Genomic DNA, 20,829 nt, shown 5'->3' with positions numbered 1-20,829 from the left:
AGAAGTCTCAGTCAAATCCTCAACAGGAGTGTAAAGGTCATATGGATGTGCAAGTGCAGATCTGTTCCCTGGGCTTCAATTCTTGTCCTGTGGCTCTTGATATATCTGGGAAGCTGTGAACAAACTGCATGTGTATCACACAGCTGGCTTGCACATGAGCTACAACCCTGCCGTGTTAGGAATGGATCAGATAATGCATTAGCACATTGAAATTCAGTAGAGAAATATGGAAAGAGAGAAATATGGAAAGTATCAATTACATTCCTTCTTTTTCCCTCAGTAGATTAAGCTCATATATTCAGTTTTCAGGAAAACACCTTTACCCTGCAATCTTGTATTGGAAAGGAGGGCAGAGAGCAACTCTTTCATCTAGTCTGCCAGCTTTTTTAATTGTCCTTTTCTAATGTATTATCTGCAGGGCTTAGAACTGCAGGGAGATGAAGCTTCCCTAAAAGGAGTTTATTTCCCAAAAAGATGGGGGAATGATAGCATTAATCTACAGGGATGAAAGCTATACCCAATGGAACAGGTTTTACCTTTAAACAGAATTCTTAAACTTGCACCCTGCACAGTCCCCAACCAGAACTGTTACATGCTGCATAATTTACTCCAACATCACTTAATCCAGTGAGTAGGACATTCATTTGAGAAGCAAGTTACAAGTAGAAGTTACAGGGGATTCTAGTTTATGTTCCCTGTGAACATTCAGGTTACAGAACAAACCAGTGTCGGCTAGGGAAATTTATGCTGGCTGGAGGAGAGCAGCTGGGATGTAAATAGCCGGGGAGCAGGCAGGGGTGGGAGAAGAGGCCTGTTTAAAACCCCTCAGGCAGAGCATGGAAGTTTGTTTCACTTCCAGGGCTGGTGTATCAAGGCCACAATCCTTTTTATGTCTTTCTGGAGCTTTAGATTTCAGTGAGAGGAAAGGGAAAGAAAGATAATAAGAATTTTCTCCCAAAAAAAGTCTGAAATTACTTTTTTTTTTATGTAGCAAAAAAACACTTTGGGTTTTCATTTTGAGGAAGAGGAAGAAGAGGTAAATTCTCTTTGTATTAAACTATGCTGAAATTATTTTCCAGTGCCTGAGTTCAGCTCAAAATTAGTTTAGCAGCACCAAATACTGTAGCTTTGACTTCGTTTATGGTCCAGCCCCAAATGTTTCACAACAGATACTGATACTTCGCAAGAACAGAACATACACCTAACTAAAAAATAAAAAAGGCTGTAAAATCCAACAAGCTGTAACCTATAGTTATTAGCATGACAAACAGAGCTATAAAATACTGGGAAATCAAATGCAATAAACCAAAGGGCTGTTCTCACTGGTGCTGGATGTGACATGTATAAGGTCTCTGAGGAAGCTATGTATGTTTCTAAAAATCTTACACTAGGGACTTTAAGTATTGGAAATTGCTTTCTCTGAACTACTCTTGTTTGGCTGTGGAAAAAGAAGTTTAAAATTATTTTTATATTTCATAAAAGAGCCAGCATAGCTGGGTAGGTGAAGACACACCTGGTAGCTTAACCCAGTGCCTCAAACCACGAATCTGACTCTCTTCTGAATTTTCTGTCCTTGTTTATGTCAGCTCAGACTTGCATAAGTCATTTTACACTCAGTTTGTATCATCATCAATAGCCACACAAACTTTCCCCATGGCAGATCTCAGATGCATCAGATTGCTGTGTGATACACCAGGAAAAAAAACCAAACCAAACCAAACCAAACAAAACCCCAATACAAGTAAGTGAAATATGCTCACATGGCTGTCAGAAAGAGCTCATTTCAGGGGTGAATTTCATGCCATGTCAGGCAAGGCAAAAACAAATTGTGATTGGGAAGTCACTTGTTGCCCAAAAAAAGCTGCTTTTGAGGCTTTACCTTCTGCAACAAGCAAGGAGATCTGGAACAAAGCACAGTTTTAGAACATGGGAAAAGCCCATAGAGCATCAATTAGACATTCTGGTCCATTTCATATTTACTTTAAATTAAATTTCAGAGAGAAGTATGTGTGTTTTTGACATCGCAAATTTGTGGAAATGAGTGTAAAAACCAATTGCTAATACTTCATCAAATTTACCTCTCCCTCTCAGAGGACCTTGATTTTTGGATTTGAAGATTTAAGTTGTTCTCCTTTTTGTCAGTTTGAGAAGAATCATGACACCACCAAGATATGGAAAAATAGCTGAAAAAAATATAACTACAGTAGTAATGTGATTTCAAAAGTCATTTCAGTAATTTCTTAATAAAGAAAATACCTTTTTAGCAGTGAGCTGAAAAGGAGTCTAAAAGAAAAACTCATCCTTCTCATACCGGTATTTAAGATTTTTTGCCCTTCTCAAGTTTTGGGTGGTTCAGAGGAGAAATATCCCTAACTAGACATGCCTCAATGAATTTTCTGAAACTGTTAAGTTAAAACCAGGCCTGTTACACTCATATTTATTCTGTAATGTTGTGCCTGTATGCAGAGTGGCACACAGTTTTATCTGCAAAATTATTTTTCTCGTATTTGTGACAAACTATAAACCACAGGACTGAATTTTTAAATGGAGACTTTTCCCATTATTAATCAAGGGAAAGTAGGACTCTGCTATTGTAAACTAGCAGCAAACTTGCTCTTAAACTGTATTTCAAGTAGCTCCCATTTTGCTGCAGATGTAAATTCAGAGAGATATATGTCTGTATCATCCCAGTGCTACCACTGAATTAAAATATCAGCAATATGTATGAATTAAATGGGCCTCATCAACACTTTTTACAGCAGTTGAGATAGCATTTTATATTTTTTTGTTTACAAACAGCAATAAATACATTCGTGTGTATTGATCTTTACTATCATCAAGATTTATCAAGCAGCACTTACGCTCCTGGCCTTGCACAAAAGGAGAACCAAACAGAAAACTGTGAATCCTCTGCATGGAGCTTTTATAATACCACCAGGATATTTAAGATGTTGGAGTCCTGCCTTTGAGAAAGGTATACATCCAGCTATGTTTTCCTCCATTGGCATGAGTATATCTGAGAATAAATTCATCATTGAGTGTCGTGTTTCGCCGGTGCCAAAGCTCCTGGAAGATGCTGCCTATCCCTCTACATGGAAGCAACCTTCATGTATCATACATACAGATGGTCTTCCAGCAGCTGAAGGCAGCCTACAAGAAAGATGGAGAGGAACTATTTACATGAGCATGTAATGAGAGGACAAGGAGGAATGAATTCAAACTGAAAGAGGGCAGATTTAGATTAGAAATTAAGAAAAAAAATTTACCGTGAGCACGGTGAGGTGTGGGAACAGGTTAACAAGAGATGTTGTGGGTGTCCCATCGCTGAAAATGTTCAAGGCTAGGTTGGATGGAACTCTGAGCAACCTGGTCTGATGAAAAGTGTCTCTGCCCACAGCAGGGGTGCTAGAACAAGATGATCTTTAAGATCCCTCCAACCCTGGGCATTCTATGATTCTATGCATCCATCTTTTAGGATTAGACCCCAGACTACTGTGAAATGGGCTACTCTTAGGCAGGAGAGAGAAACTAAGTTTTCCCTTTACTCTTTTTGTGGCTAGAAAGAAAGAACAGAGAGAGAATTTGAAGGTCTCAGTTCTAAGGTAGGGTGTGCTTAGGCTGCAGGTCTCTTTTGGGGAAGGAATCAGGATGAAGGTTCAGTGAAGTCATCCCAGGAGGGAAATGCTCACCGAATGGTGCAGCACACGGTGCTGACTTGCTGCCTCAGAGCTGCATCAAGTTGATGAGACAGCACACAAGCCAGAGTGAGGCAGAGGTTGTATAAGAACTGTCTGTGCATGTATGCATTCTTCAGAATAGGTCCTGGAGCAAAGGAGATTCAAGATCACTGTAGTACTTTTGAGAAACAAAAAGATTATTTATTGAAGGATTTAAAAAATAGCCAAGAAACAGCCCTAAGCAGAATTTGAACACATAGCCCATTATTATATTTTATTTCCTCCCCTCCTTTTATGTTGTGAAATTTATTGATGCCCACCTAGAAGTCTGTGAGCAATGAAGAATTGAAGATATATCTGCATGTAAAAAACCTAAAGCTTTTGCTCATCACCAGTCATCTGGATAAAGATACACCTCAAAAAAAGCATTGGTTTTCAATAAGGCAAAAGTCTGGCTGAAGGTTGTTTTCCCAGATGTAGTACAATCCTACTAATTTTAATGGAGCATGACATACAAGTAACTGGAGTCAGAGTCTGATCATTAATTTGGGATTAGAACCACTTTGTTCTCACTTTTAAGTATTTTATACAGTGTTTCCTGTCCAAAACGTTATACCAGCCCAAATTAAATTGGTTCAAGATTAATTTAGTTAGTGGTGCAAAACTCCTGTGTAGACACTCTTAAATTGTTTTAAACCTGGAACATCAGACTAGGTTAAATTGATTCTCACAAGGATTAAGCAAAATCAATATATCATCCATTTTTAACCTGTTTAGGACTATTCACTAAGTAAATTAATTTAAAAACCTAATAATTTAACTACATGTGCTGAGTCCAGCATTTATCATGATGATCCCTATTGTTTTCTTGTTTCCCAGTAGTTGCCTGTCTGTCACACTGGGTCTGTCTGTCACATTTATTGCACAGACTCTCATCTCCTTTGAAACTGTTTGGCATAATGGGTGTGCTGACATTGAGAGGGGCTCGATCACAGTAATTGTAACTCAGAATAATGCAAGTTTGCACGAAAGTGTGACCTCACTTTAAAGTTACAGTCCTAAATACCGTATTTTCAGCATGCTGGATTTTCTGTGAATAAATGTTAAACTTTCTTTTTGAATTAAAAAAGATCTGTTTAGACCAAATACTATTCTGAAATGGTGTGAATAGTAAGAATATTGCCTGGGGTAAAGGAGGCTCAGGGGAGACCTTATTGTTCCCTACAGCTGCTGAAAGGAGGCTGTAGCCAGGAGGGTGTCAGTCTCTTCTCTCTCTCATAACAAGGGACAGAAAAAGAGGAAGTGGCCTCAGTCTGTGCCAGAGAAGCTTCAGGTTGGACATCAGGAAGAGTTTCTTCACTGAAAGGGTGGTTAAGCATTGGAACAGGCTGCCCAAGGAAGTGGTGAAGTCACCATCCCTGGAGGTGTTCAAGAAATGACTGGAAATGCCACTTAGTGCTGTGGTTTAGTTAATGTGATGGCGTTTGGTCAAAGGCTGGACTCAATGATCTTGGAGGTCTTTACCAACATTAATGATTCTGTCATTCTATTCTATTCTAAGAACTTGTAATCTTCTTGTCAAAATTCTTTTTAAATTGCAGTCTTTAAAGTATAAATCCATATATGGTGAAATTAATACGGTGAAAAAAAAAACCAATAAAAGAATCAAGATGAAGACTTGAGCTTTGAAAGGATTAAAAAAATTACAAAATTAGAAAAATCAAAAATACCATCAATATCAAGTTCCTTACGTCCAGAGATAGTGAAATTACAAGTAGCTGATATGCAACTTCAAAAAGAACGTTTTCCCAGTGAGGTGCAGGAAAGCATATTGTTTCTTTTAGTTGAAACTCAAGGTCTTATTCCTTGTCAGGTGCAAAGCCACACCAAACAGATCCTGTGAAAAGAGATCCTGTGAGTTTGAGAACTCCACTAAAGAAATATAAAATATCTGGTTGCCATGTTGGAGCTAATATATGGCACAAGCTTGAGAAGAGGAAAAATAAATTCTTATGATAAAATCTAAATTTGATTTTATTATGGAGCAAGTTGTGGGTCAACTGCTCTAATCTTTAAAATACCACTGTAAGCTATGAGTTATATCTTATTTAATTCATATTTTTGCAATCAAGAAGCCTTTTGAAGAGATTCACCCGTAATTTCCAATCCTGAATTAAGAAGCTCTTGTCTTTAATAGCCACATAATATGTGAAGGATACTGAATCCTTTTCCAATATTTATTACAGTGCAGCACACTAGTCACCACGAAATTCATACCATCAAACAATTCTTTTGTGTTAAGATTTAAAAATTACTAGAAACCTTAGGAAAAATGGCAGGACAGAAAAATGAGAGGAGGAAAGCAGAATTTCCCAGTTAGGCAAATCTGTAATTCTTGTAAACGTTGTGCAGACATGGCACTAAGATGTCTCCTGTCATAGCACAGGATGATTGATAAAAAACATTCAGGCTCCAGACAGCAATAATATGGAGTAAAAAAACATGGGGGGCGGGGGACAGGCTGAGGGTAGAAATCCTTTTAGATTGACCTTTAACTGATAAATTGATGATGTCCTCATTAGCAGCAACCCTGCTGCTTGCCCTCAATAAAAGATAATGTCCTGTTGTTAACACTATTCCCGTTTCTGTGATTTAACACTACTATTACAGTTCAGATTGTATTTAAATGGATTAAGGTTTAAATTAAGATAAAATATTGTTGGGTCTGCAGTGTTTGTCCCTGAACCGAGCAGCGCACTTCCATTGCCTGTGACTGGAAATTGGTAAGCTATAGGGGAATTTATCAGATCACATTAGAGACAAGGTTTTCACAAGGTATTACCTACACAAAACTCAATTTGGTTAGTATGATCTCAGTAATATTTCACAGCCAGTTAGTCTGTTTATGATAAACTTTTAAATCCATGGTGACCCACTGCATCATCCTCTCTGAGGATCTCCCTGAGCATCATCTCCCTTGAGGGAAAAACACCTTTCCAGCATTATCTTGGTATGCAAAATTTGCGAGGTTCAGAATGTACTGAGATAATGAATTAGATTAACTACTACATGCAACAGATAGATGATGCTAAAAATACAGAAAGAGGTGTCATTACTGATCCATGACTTGATTGAACAATTGTTTTGTTCGTTTCTGAAGAACTGTTTTAAACAAAGAAGCTTAAGCCTTTCAGCTTGGTCCCCAGATCTGCTTACCTTTCAGTAATGTATTCTGGGAGTCAACTTGTACTTTCAAGATAAATGACCAAGTTCTAGAGAACAAAGACGTTTAACAATCTGTCTCATTAACTGTAATTGCAGAGTTATTTTAAATACACATTGAGCCAGATTCTAGGGTCCTTTATTAAAAGTGCCTCTTAACATACAAAAATTCTCTCCATTGGCTGAAGCTTCTAAACAGTGATATACTGTAGGAACTATCACTCTACAACAGAAAGCAATATTGTCACGGGAAAGAACAGCATTGTTTTAAACATCTGATCTATTATTTCAGTATTGTTTGCTGTTTTCATCAGTATATATGATCCACCATGCAATCTACCACTCTGCTATCAAAAGCAGACCAACTGTTTGAGACTATCCCAAGGGCAACCTTCCATCACAGTGGTGTTCTTGCATATAAAAATCTATTTCAGAGTCAACATAAATATCAAAATATTTTTGTTTCCACCTGTGTGAAAGCAAATGGATGTTGTCCTGATCTCATGAGACCCAACAGCATGGTCTCTGTGCACACTTGTCATCAATGAACCTTTGGAGCTACTGGAACCTAGGAACACCTGTGGGAATTGCACTGGGTGCAGGAGGGAGATTTACTGTCTCCCCTTCCTGGAGGTGGGAGCCAGGAGAAGGGACTGGAGCAGCACAACTCCAGCATCTTCCCTCCCTCCTTCGAGTGGGGTTGCACACAGTCAGCAGCACAGCCCTGCCCACAACTCCACAGTGCTAAGAGAGACAGATTAACAACCCCCAGGATTTAGCTGTGCATGGGCTCCTCACATTTTAAGTCTCTCCAATAGGGGAGTCCCACTCTGCTCATCTCTCTGCATCTACCAGAGGAAAGAGCAAGTGATCCCCACTCTTCTCTTCTGCAGCTTTATGAGCCCTCGGTCCCCCAGGTAATCAGCTCTCACATGTGCCCTTTCTCTTCCTCTATGCTAAACAGGGCTTTAATTAAAGGGTTTGCTGTTTCATCCTGGATTGTTTTCAGGAAAAAAAAAAAAAAAATCACAGACACAATTGCAAGAAGCAGCTGTCACTCCACAGAAAGGTATGCAAGCAACAGAAGGGCTGACTTGAATAACAATATCCAAAGGATTTGAATAATGTGAAATTATTCAAAACGAACTTGCAATTGGAACTCATTTCCTTATAGAAATGAAATTCAGGGGAGGGGGAGGGGGTGCCTCTTCCCGTAAATCAAATAATATCAATGCTTTTTTTTAGTGGATTGTATCTGACAGTAGAAAAAAAATGCCATCTCTCTTATCCTGGCAAAAGCAGAGCCTGGGTTTTGTTGTCCCATATATAGGTTCTTTTGCCTGCTAGGCAGGAAGCCAATCCACACACAGAGCCAAGTTATTTATTTCATGACTGTACAGAGATGGGTGCTAGGTGGTAAATCCACAAAGCTCACACACCCTCAGTGTGCTAGCTACTTGCTTTTGTACTCTTCAAACAGGGAAAGAGCAACACTTCCCATATATGCAACAACCTAAAGCTGTAACCAGTGGCTTCCTCTGTTTCCATTTAGTGGTACACAAGTATTTTCCTATGCATCCTCTGTGGAGAAGGGGCTTATGTGAGTGGGGTGCTTCTACAGCCAGTGGGTGGATATTTCACTGCGCTGATGACTAAAGGTTAGCACAAACTTGAAGTAAAACTCTTCTGTGGCTCAATCAGCAGCTTGTTACAGTGTTATCTCCTTGCTTGATTGGATTTAGGGTGTCATCCCATTATTACTTTTGGGGTCTTGGCTCCTGGATTCTGGTCACAGTCTACAGAGGTAAAGTGTGTTATACATGGAACAGATTTGCTTGAAGCTCTTCCACAAGATTTTGCTGGCTTCTTAATCCCATACCCGAAGTTTCTGGAACTTTGTTAAACTCCATTTTGCCACTTTCTCAGGGGTATCACGTCCACATTAAATGGTCCAGTACTGCTACTAGATGTGGGATAAATGAGGAGAAATGATGGCAATTGGTCTTTTGGCACTGAAAACCAGAAGCTCAGAAACTGCTCAATTTTTATTATTCACAGTTTTCATTGAGTAGTCCTGGTTTAGTTTGGCAGCTGTTTTACTTAGATGGGGCCAGAATTATGTGAAATATTTTATCCTCATATCCTTTAAGAAATATTAGATTTAAAAAAAAAACCTATGCTGATCACAGCTCTTACAACTACATATTCCATGTCATGTGTGTTCATATTTAAAGACAAAAGTATTTCTACTCAAGATGCTGAACCTTGACTAACATATACACTTTATTTTTCTAAATGGCTATTGTATGTGTATATATTTTTTTAATCCCCCCCAAAAAAAATTAAAGACGACTGTTTAATGAGCTTTCCTTTGAAGAGATAATTCAGAGGGTTAAAGATGTACTTACAATTATTCAGTTATATACATGTGACTTCTTCGACACTGTATTTAACAGTAGGGGGTTATTTTATAATTTTAGTAACTTAATGTGAGAGAGAAAAAAATCTCTTTAAATTAATAATGTAATTACTGTTACTGTCCTGTTCCTGTAGTTACTCCTTGTTATTAGATTATAAAAATAGCTCTAAAAATTCAAATGTTTTGAAGTTACACCTTTATAAAACACATGCAATAGAAATGTCAAATACCATCAAAAGTTGGAAACTTTAAAAGCCTCTGTAAAGCCAGTTTTCGATGTTAACCTGAAGCACCAGGGAATATTTTAGGGATGATTTTTTTTTTAAGTTGATAAACATTGTCATTAATGATAATTTTGGAATATTGCATGCCTTTCATTAGAGTTATGACCTGGCTCCACAGAAGCCACTGGCAAAACTCCCACAAGCCTCAGTTGTGTTTGTGCTTTATTCCCCCAATTTGGCAATTTCTCACCAAAAGTGTTACTCGTAGTCTTTCAAGAAGAACTGGATGTAATCTAGATTTTTTTTAATATTTTGTTCAATATTTTCTTAATATTTTGGTTTTTTCTTAATATTTTGTTCATATTTTGTTACATTGACAAACTCGCATCTCTATTTCCTTTTATACACATTGCATAAAAGGAAATAGAGATGCAAGCTTGTCGATGTAAGGTAAATATGCAAGAGTTAGGGAAGATGAAGATGCATAGATTTAAATATTTTTCAGTTCTTTTAGCAACATTCTGTGATGATACAGTTCTTGTCCAGGAGCTGTTTGGCTTAAATATTAAACATACAGGTACTAAAAGCTCTACTCTAAAAGATATTGGAGAAGAGATCAAGAAGAATAAGAAATTTAAATAACTGTAAAAATGTCACAAAGGCAAGCCTCCTGACAAAGTATGAAATGACTCAAGATTATAAGACCAATCCGTTTCTCAAAAATAGTGCCAGGTAATTTGGAGACTGAGAGCACAATGCCTGTTTTTATGCTAAGTGTCATACAAAAGTAGCAAGGGAAGGCAAAGACATTCCTACTAACATCCTACAATGTGCACCCAGATGATTACTGCAAGCCCTTTGAACTGCCTGAATGAAACAGAACCACACTGCAAAGCCATCTCAGCAGACCAAAATACCACAAAGAACAAAACTCCCTCAAACATGCAAAAAAACCCCCAAACCAAGCCAACAACAAACCCTACACCAAAATAACTTCTCAAAAAAAACCCAAAACCAAACACACAAACAAACTTTCAAATCTCTTTTCTCCCTCAACCCATTTGGCAATAAAAGGCCATATAAGTACTGTCTTAACTTCAATAAACAAGGTTGATTACAATGGGTAAAGAGTAAATCATAGACATTTTCAGACAACTGATCTCATTTTAGATCACTGGTTCCTTTCTTTTTTCTTCTTCTCCAAGTGTTTGCTGCTGATATGCAAGCTGAGTTATGCAGCTTGGCTTGTTTGGGTTTTTTTAGGTTGGTTTTTTTTGGAGGGAGAGGTTCTTTTTTGGGGGTTGTTTTTTTGTTTGATTGGTTCATTGGATTTTGGTTTTTGGGGTTTGGTTTTGTTTTGTGTGTTTTTGTTTTTGTATGTTTGTGTGGGTTTTTAGCGGGGTTTTGTAGTTTCCTAGTTTTGTTTGGTTTTTAAATTTATTTATTTCAAAGATGCTTTGGGTATGGCAGTTAAAGCTGGATTCTTTTGGCCTTTCTCTGCAAATATCCTGAACCTGATTGCTCCTGTGGCATTGCTCCCTATTAATTCAGCTGTAGCACTTGAATTTCTATTGTGATGTATACTTAAAAAAAAACCCCAACTTCTTCTGTGTATGTATGTATTTTGTTGACAATATGTGGAAAACCAGCAGCTTAATGGTGCTGAAAAATGGGAATCAGAAGTTTATTCTTTGGACTAAAAAGAAGGAAAAAAAAAAGGATAAATGGTAAAATGGAAATAAATAATCATTTGTGTTTATGGGGTTTTGTTTAACTCTTCCCTTTTTTTTTTGTTTGTTTTGTTTTTGTTTTGGTTTTGGTTTTGTTTTTGTTTATTTTAAACCAACCACTTAAGCAGGGTCATGAGAGACAGAGTCCTCTGAGAGACAGCATTACACAAGCACAAGAGAAAAAGAAGGACCAAGCATTTCTGGAGATGTTAAGATGTTTTATTCTTTCAAGTTAATCTTGAAGGTTTAATTCTGATGCTGCATGAAGTGATTTAAAGGTCAGAACACTGAAAGCAAAAGCAACAATCCATATGCAGCTTTTTCCTCTCACTTGCAGTGAAAGTCTCACCTATGATTCACACAGGCTGGTGAGCACTTATGGAAAACCCCATGCCTCGCATGTGAACACCTCCTGAGGGAAAATTAGTCATTTCACACAGCACTAATGATAGCTTGCCAGTGTTAAATTAATGGCATCCTTGGGGAAAAAGGTAATAACATTTTTTCATATTAACCTAACTGGCTGCAGGACTCTGCTCTAGTTCTGTTCAAATTCATCAGCAAAGCCATTTTTTTTGTACAGTGCCTGGAGTTGGAAATTTTGATTCCCGGAGCCGAGAGGGCAAATGGCAGTTTCTGGTGTTCTGCTGGTTTCTGTAATTACCTGTGATCACAAACTATATTTATTCTCCTAAGATGTAGCTTAGATATAAAATCCAGTGATATTCCATAAAACTCAAAATAAATGTTTCCATCAACAAATCATTCACTTAGCCTTTTTAAATCAATCATTAATCTCCAGTATGAAATACACTACAAAACCTAAAGCTGAATTAGGAAAACTGAAACATGAAGCAGCATCTACAGGTAAGAAAAACACAGTTCTTCAGATAAAGACTTTGTATACTCGTTCATTCAATATGCCCTGCCTTATCAGCTACAGAGAATAACATTACTTTGCCTCAAAAGATTGAGTCCTATGAGAAGAAATTGAATTGAACAAAAAAGAAAAATCAGAAAATCAGAGTGTGGGCATCTTTTAGAAAACTTTGTTATACAGTATTATGCTTTGTATCATGTACACTCTTTGAAAGGAGTAGGAAAAATATTCCTGAGTTATTCTGTGCAATATGATGTCAAAATTCAATGGAAATGAAAGTACTAAAATATTCCTAGGTTTTCAGAATAGAGAAAGGACACATTTGTTCTTGCTTCCTCTGAAGCATCTCTGTGCTACAGCTCTTTAACACTGTGAACTAAATTTTGACATTACTAATAAACTTTCATCATAATGCGTTGTAGTCTGTCATTTATAACATTCTGGAATTGTTGCATCATATGATATATGAAACAAACAGCAATGCTACCTGCCAGACAAGGGAAGTGAAGATGAATTTTAAATAATTACATTCTGCTTGTTTGTCTCCTGAGGGCAGATCCTCTGGGCCACATCCTGATTCTTCTCTCTTTTCTTTTGAGACTTCTTTCAGACGTTGCTTATGTGAAGGTGAAATTAGAGGCCTCAGCAGTCAGTACTTCTTTCAGTAGTTGCTGTAATTGAACTAAGATGAGCAATGCTTGGTCCCCACTTGAAAGCTGAGGGGAAATTTCATTTTCTGTTGGTGAATTGCAACACCACTGTCCAGGCTGCAATCTGATGATAAGAGTGTCATGATGGTAGGAGTGTCAACTCTGGAGAGCAACATCAACTGTGAGAACAGAAATTAGACTAGAATACTATTGCAAACTAACTCTGGAGGGTGTATTTAGAAATTTAATTCTCATATTAAGCTAATTCTCTCCTAAAACACATTGCATTTTTCTTTGCAAGTCAGCACAAGTCACTTCACATCCTATTACCCATGAGAACTTCAGAAAACTCCATTTAAAATTCATGGAACACTATTATCTAATGATTCATTTCATTAATAAGTCATGTTCCTGGTTTCTAGGCCACAAATGCTCCAGACCCTGCAAGCCTACCCATTTGTACATAAGAACATTTTAATTACCTTGTTTTTTTGGCAGATGTGGAAGGTAAGGTCAGTCTATGGATGACAACAGTTCCAGAGGAACCTTTAAACCCATACAAAGAGAATCCACATGTACTGATGATAGAGGATTGCTCCTGCTGCTATCCAGAGGAAAGCAACCTCTGTTCTAATCATCTCACTTTTTAAATATATGATAAGAAAGCTATCAAAAGAAATTTGACAGCTATTACTATGAGAAAATGGGAGCTGATAAGTATTTAAAGCACGACAAAAAAAGAAGGCTGGAGTCTAAAGACAAGCTGGACAAAACCTGAACCACAAACTCTCAAAATACCTCTCAGGTATGTGCTTCCAAAAGCAGAGCTCTTAAATGTAACAGGAACTGGGTATTAATTACAACTGTTCTGACTAAACTTCCATGTAAGAATTTGATAGATCATGGTCATTGCCCGTACTTAATAGTTTCAGCAAAAAAACTCCAAGTGCTTAACAGTGTCTCCTCCTGCAGACTCTCTCAGGAGGATTCCATAAAACAAACTGTTCTTCAGACCCCCTCCACAGGGAGTTCTGCAGGCAGCAGGAGTGACTCCTGACTGTAAAACCTGTTGAGGTTTGCAAACACTTCCCCCCCTGCTCAGGCCAAGCTAAGGACATTGCTTTAGTGGTGGATGTTTAAATGAAGAAGTCAGACTAAGTCACATGTTTAAAATCTCAATTAACACTGAAACAGGGCTTACTGGAACATCTCCCATTTATAATGGCCTTTTTACATCAAAGGTAGCTCTGCTCCCTCTGCCAGGAAGCACAACATTCAGCCTAAGTTTTTTAAAAAATAGAGGAACAGAAAGCAAAGTTCAGTCTCACCACCATTGTGAAGCAATCTCATATTTGAAATCCCACTGAGAGGTGGGTGCGGAATTGCTCCCCCACCCCCCCACTTATTGCAACCTGAATCTCTTCTGAGCCCACCTGGGGACTGCTGCAGCGTTTTTTTATGTATCTCCTGAGCCCCAGTTTGCCAAACTGCCAGAAGAACGGAGGGATCCAGTCGTGCCACCCAACAGAAGTTCAGATGAGGAGCACAAAGGTGGTGTGTCAAACACCTGTTTCATCACTGTACTCATTTTAAAGAGGTGTTGAGGTCTGTTTGAGGCTTTATCCACTGAAGCTTGAGATCTTAGACATTGATTGAATTGAGTTGATTGAACTGAGTGCTGTAAGTTTCTTGAGTGGATGAAATTTAGATTTCCATCGGTGTTGAACTGAGCTCCAGGACATCGTATTTGGTCAGGAGTTAGATATGCTCTGCAGACTCCTCCTGTCCCATTTCACACAAGTTTCTGCAGAAGATTATCTAACTCAGTAAGTCAGTTCTTGCTCGAGGAAAAGCAGTTGTAACATTTATGTTGAGAAAATAACCTGAATAAAAAGATTTACATGGCAAATGCATCTGAATGGCCTGGAAACAGCATGAGGAGTATTCAGCCTCATCTTACATGTTTAATTGAAGCATCTCACACTCCTTTGATCCCCTATAGTAACTCAAAAGTGAGTTAAGACCAAGGAATTACTGTATTTCTAAACAAATCATTTTGAAATAGACAGTCTCATAACCAGAGGAAAGTCATTAGGTTGAAAAGCCATGCTGAGTTGTAAAGTGCATTATATATGCCTTGATGTATTACCAGAAAAATACTTATTAAAGCAAAGTATGGTAGAGTATTCAATAAACTCTACATCCATAAAATTTGCATTTTAGTATTTAATGTTTAGAGACTTTTTCAAATATATTTCTTTAAAGGTTTTAATCTTAAGAAATGAAATAACCATACAAAAAAACCAAAAACAATTGTAACTGTATTTTTTAAATGCAACACAAGGTTTGTTAGGTTTCCCCACTCCCCCAAAGGAAATAGAAAGTATTGGTTTCTAGTACTACTCCACTGAAACTGGTGCAGTGTTTAACAGAAGAATCGTATTATTTATTGATTTTTTCATTTAGTTAGGAAATTTATTTAAAAGCCAAGTGATTTAGGAAAATTAAGGTAAAAAGAGAATAACAAAAAAATTCTGCTTTCTATAGTTTGTATATCAAATATATTCTTCTAATTAATAAATCAGAAGAGTCCCAACACAAGGTTACCTTATCCGAAGCTGTTAAAATACTGACAGAAAACTTTGCATTGTCATCTGCTGGAAAGAACAAAATGTCTTTAATTCTCCTCCCACCACTGGGAGATGGCCTCCTATTAGTTGGAAAGTAACACTAAAAGTTACACATTTCAGGTGTGCATTTCTCTTAAAATAAGTAGCAATAACAGCATCATGCACAAGTGTAATGCTTTTCCTAAACAAAGGAAGTATTGCCCTTCACGTTGGAAGAAACTGTTGGCTGTTACAATTCCCTTGAAATGCCAAGGACCATTTGGGGCTTTTATATGGTTTTAAATGACAGTTTAGAAACCAAATGTTGTGAAAAACACAAACCAGTGCTGGTTTGGTTTTGGAATTCCAGATTTTTTAAAAACCTATTTCTAATTCTTAATGAAAGACCTAAACTGTTATTTTGTTAGAAACAATTTTGTGTTTTTTTGATTGGTTGGTTGGTTTTGTTTGTTTGTTTCTTTGTTGTTTGTTTTGTTTTGTTTCTTTTTTACTGTTTTTATTTGGTTGTTTTGTGGTTTTTTTGGGGGTGGGGTTTTTTCTGTTTTTAGTTTTTTTTTTTTTTTGTTGAAGGGTTTATCAGATCTGACTAAATTAATCTGAAGCTCACTTACTTATGTGGAGTTTACAAATTCAGTTGCAGCACTGGATGATCCTTCAGATCCTTCACATCAGGCTAAAGTGCAGCAGGGTTGAGTTTTGTGAGGAAGGTCTAAAAATGAAAGTACAGTTTTTAGTTTCTTTGTAACATATCCGCTCAGCAGAGACCGTGATATCAACACAGGACACTTAGACCTTCAGAACACCCATAGTGCCTGGTAGCAGTGCCCACTGCTTGACACAGTACAAGGAATCTTGGGTGAATTTAGCTCTGTACTTTTTGAGTACTCTTACATGTAGTAAAGAATATGAAAAAATAAAATTACTTTTTTAAAAATATTCTTCCTATGAAAATGTCATAACCTTGTGATTATATTCTTTATTTTGTCAATAAGAAAGATACATACTTAAATGTACCAGCTGCTGTAGCATTCATTGCCCCTGTATAAGTTGCAAGATAAATATTTATATTTCCAAACATATATTTTGACATACAATGAATTAAAGAACTGTTAGAAATCCCAATTAGAGTTTAAATCTTGAGTGATCTTTAAATAGTGATTACATTTATTTTCCTTTTTTCCTTATAAGAACCCCCACGATTATGTGGCCAACAAAGCTAGTGAGGAAACTACATAAGAGAATCTGAATGGTAATTAAGAAATGTTCAGTTATAAAAAAAAATTAACTTCAATAAGCAAAATTATTACGGCCTGTCTGTGTAGAATCTGAAACTCCCCTTTTACCCCCAGCATCAGGGGTGCACACAGAGCTATCTCTACACCAGCAGCAAAGAGATTGCTTATTCCTCTTAATCCCCTAGAACTGGTGACAGGAGCATCAGCACAGAGGCATCTCTATTTTACAAGTCTTCACTTCCACCTGAAATTTTCAGAGCACTTAATTTTTGCTAATTTAGACACTTTTCCCTGACTCACTTTGCCCTTTGGTCTGAAGTGGGGTGTCTAAACGTGGCTATAATTTAGAGTGTTTTATCTCCCTGTATTTAAGTTGTATTATGACCTATCAAAAAAATAGAATAAATATACAGAACAGTTAAAAGAGGCTGGGAGAGGAGGCAAAATGAAAAAAAAAAAAAAAAAAAGAGGCACTTGGCCTGGGACACCTCTCTGGTGAAGGCTGATGAAAAGAAAGCCTCAAATACCTCAGCTTTTTCTGTGCTCTCGACTTTATCTGTGTCCATTGCCACTAAACCACTTCCCACCTCCTCTTATTCAGCAATGACCATGTTTTTCTTGTTGAGCTAAGAAAATTAGCTTTCACCTCTCTACATTGGTTGTACAGAAAGTAAAAATTAATTCCATACAACTAGGGGATACAGCTTGTGGGCCACAGTTGCAAAAAAAAAAAACACCCACACTTATAGTTCATTTAGACTGGAGAGTCTTCAAGTCAGTAGATGCATTAAAACAAAAAGTGTATTTATCAATAAGTAGGAGGGAAATAAATAAACCTTTACTCTTTCTATAACGAGTGAATAGAAATTTTACAGAACACCAGAGTTATAGAAAAAGGAATGAAATGAAAGGAAACAAGTTAATATAAGATGTATCCAAATTCTAGCCAAGCCCAGGAGAGAATATGTAATTATTTTCAGATTGTGTAGCTGGCGTGGAAAATTTCAAATGTAATTGTTTATCTATTAGTTATTTATAGGGTCAGGGAACTGCAACTTCATCTGGTTTGGGAAGAAAATCTACCTTCATTATCAGATGTTTCTTCTTGTGAAAATTTTCTAGCACCATGCATTTTTATATTCATCATATTTGCATTGATGTGTTGAGCTGTAAGAGGGAAAGAGAATAATGAAAATTTTTAATGCATTTTGTCCCATATATTGAATGCAAAATATTTTATTGTGCTTCAAGAAAATAACTTATTACACACATTAATTTCAGTAGAGTCTGTCTTGATGCAAAACCCACGTAAATTTATTATAAATTAAAATAATAAGAAAACTTATTTAAAGTTAAAAGCTTAAAGTTGTTCCTGAAAGAACAATGATTATTAGTGTCAAACGTATGATTTCCATCACAAGATTAAATCTATGCGGAAGACCTGAAAACATATTTTAGCTGCCAGTAAATAATAAATCAATCAAAACACAATACAAATGAGTGATCAAGCTGTAAAAAAATCAAAAACATCAGAACATGCATGGTACTTTGTCTAACTCATATTGTTTTAAAAAATTAATTTCTTAAATGGAAGAGCTGACCATTAATTTTATTTACTTTTGCTGGAACTGGAGAGGTTTGACTATTAGAATCCTTTGTTAAATAACAACCTTGAGATGGGGCAGAACATTTTAATGTTCCTTAATATATTTGCTTTACAGAAACACCATAACAGGATCTGAAATAATCTGTATATATATTAAAAAAAAGATATTCTTAGGCAAACATAAACCTAATTGTCCAAGAATGTATTTTAAGAGGCTAAAAGACACACTAAAATCTCCTGAAGATTGTGAAGGTTTATCATGAAGTGTGAGAAAGAATTGATTTTCCTTTTTGTAACTGTATAACACAGAAGGTCAGTCATTTAATTTGTTACCATAAAGTCAATAAGGCCCAGTTGTGAACCAAGAGCAGTACTGGAAAATACACAAACAGCTGCAGGGGAATGAGACAGCAGGGGAGAAAATTTCTGGTGAAAAGAGTTTACTTTTAATGCAATTGATAGCTTCATTGTTTTATTTTATAGGAGTTTTTGATAAAGGTTCATGGTGGTATTACTGGTAGGTTCAGAAGGTTCCATGAAGCCCTTGCTATTATTACTGTATTATTAGTTCATGCAAAAAGAACAGAAATATTGACATTTGAATATTGAAACTTGCTAGGCACTGTACTGAGCACAGTCTTGATTAAACACTTAATTATGAATTCCACTTCCTAATAAAGTCAGATTTTAGATCAATAGATCTTCAGTATGCAGTTGCTGAAGTAAAGGAGGAGAGAGGAATCAGGAAGAGGTTAGTCCCCTTAAGACCCTGGTGAATAAAAGGAAGAATTCCTGGGAAAAATCAGTCAAAATGAGAAAAGTAAGCTGCACAAATTTTGTGTGCTTTTGTTATATTAAAATGTAATAAATAAAATATAAGTTGTTTAAAAAAAATATATGTTAATACGATCTCATAGTCAAAAGCATTCACATAAAAAAAAAAGTTAATTTTAAAAAATTCTCCTTGTTCTTTACTTGATCACGTAAAATCTGAAACAATTTGAGTCATTTATTTCAAATAGTCATCAACAGTCTACACTCTTAAATAGTCTCGAAATTCTTGTAGATGGAATATTTGAAGCTCACCTCAGAAATCTGAGGTCATGTCACAATTTCACTGTTAATGAACTACAGTCTGAAGTCACTGACAGCGACTAAGCTGTCATGGTATTCTTGAAACTATCTTCCTCATGCTGACTTTCACAGATTTTTGAGAGCAGTCTTTTTCTATGTAAAGTCAAGAAAAGTCACATTCACCCGATAATTCCAATAATCAAAGCTGGCCCTTCTTATGTTGGACACCCAAATTGGAGGCAAACAAAATGTGTTGCAAGTTTTGAAAAAAATCCTTTCCTTAATGACACGTGCTTCACTTTCTTCCTCTGTCAAAGACATACACTACCCAGCTCAAAGACATTATGAAACTTCATGTCATAAATAAGTATATGCTAGTATATATTTACTATAAATGTAAATTTTACATATAGATGTGCTTTTTGTGTTTGTTTGTGTCTTCATTTGTATGCCTTGAAGTATTCAGCCCAAACTTCCTAATGGCCTACAAAGTGTAGCTGGGTAAGCAAACTCTCCCTTAACATCAGAAAATATTAAAAATAATTGTAAAAAACTCCATTCTGTGTTTAGGGCTTATCAATTTTATCAGCAAGTTAGAATGAGATCATGCATGTTATAGTATAATATGTCTAGGGGAAGTCTAATCATATGAATCTGGTTTTTGCTTGTAGTAGAATACTAATGAGTGTTATGAAATCCAGGTTTTGAACCTTCTGTTGACTTCTGTCATTGAGTGTCCCTACTGAAAATTATCAGTGGGATCAGAAAGGGTGCTACCAAAAATCAGCCAGGGCTCACATGGTCTCAAAATACCTTTTAATGAAGAACAAAATAAGCTTTATATTTTCATGCGTGAGTTAATAATCAATGCTATCACAGGTTGTTTTACAATACCATAAAGACAGAAGAAGATTAGAATTGAATGGTAACTTTTTTCAAAAACCCAATCCCTGCTAGAGGCATCTGAAAAGCTGCTAAACTGATAAGGAATAACCTTCTCAACAGTCTCCAAGGATGCAGAGATTGCTAAAGAGCAGTGGCTCTTTTCCTCAAGGGAAGAAATATCCACAGACTTGCCCTAATAACACAAATTATCTAAGTAGTAGATCTCCTTTAAAACCAGGGGGTAAAAACCCAAGAGTGCTTTGTATTGTTTATACAATAGCTGTGGAAAGACCAATGAAAAATTCAATAGATAGAAAATTAATGATTAGTAGCATTTAGTGCTAGTGATACCCACTGCTTGTCTGGGCAACAAAAAATCATAATTATTTGACCAATTAATTTTATAACACTGTCTTCTCTTTCTCTTTTTTCTCTTAGACCTTTTTTCTTTGGAGTCAAAGAGCAGAGAATACCGGATAGTTTGTTAGCACAGATGAAATCAGCTAAAAAAACACCAATTATGAGAGGTTCCTCATTGCTCCTCGGACATGAGAGATTAACTGCAAGGTCCAGAGGTCACACACAATGCCTTCCAAA

At 36.6% G+C, this 20,829-nt stretch overlaps 1 long non-coding RNA gene across 1 annotated transcript; it reads right to left on the bottom strand.

Moving 5' to 3' along the window:
* Positions 1-12,346: 12,346 nt before the first annotated feature.
* LOC126649197 (uncharacterized) lies at positions 12,347-16,260 on the bottom strand. Its single transcript, XR_007630992.1, has 3 exons — positions 16,044-16,260; positions 14,236-14,606; positions 12,347-12,981 (listed from the first exon to the last, which is right to left on the bottom strand). It is a non-coding gene; the product is annotated as an uncharacterized LOC126649197 (long non-coding RNA).
* Between the last annotated feature and the right edge of the window lie 4,569 nt (positions 16,261-20,829).

The sequence above is a fragment of the Myiozetetes cayanensis genome, unplaced genomic scaffold (genome assembly GCF_022539395.1).
Source record: "Myiozetetes cayanensis isolate MyiCay16 unplaced genomic scaffold, myiCay2020 scf5-8, whole genome shotgun sequence".
Classification (NCBI taxonomy): Eukaryota; Metazoa; Chordata; class Aves; order Passeriformes; family Tyrannidae; genus Myiozetetes; species Myiozetetes cayanensis.
The sequence above is the reverse complement of the archived record's forward strand: the minus strand, read 5'-3'. Positions and strand labels throughout refer to the sequence as shown.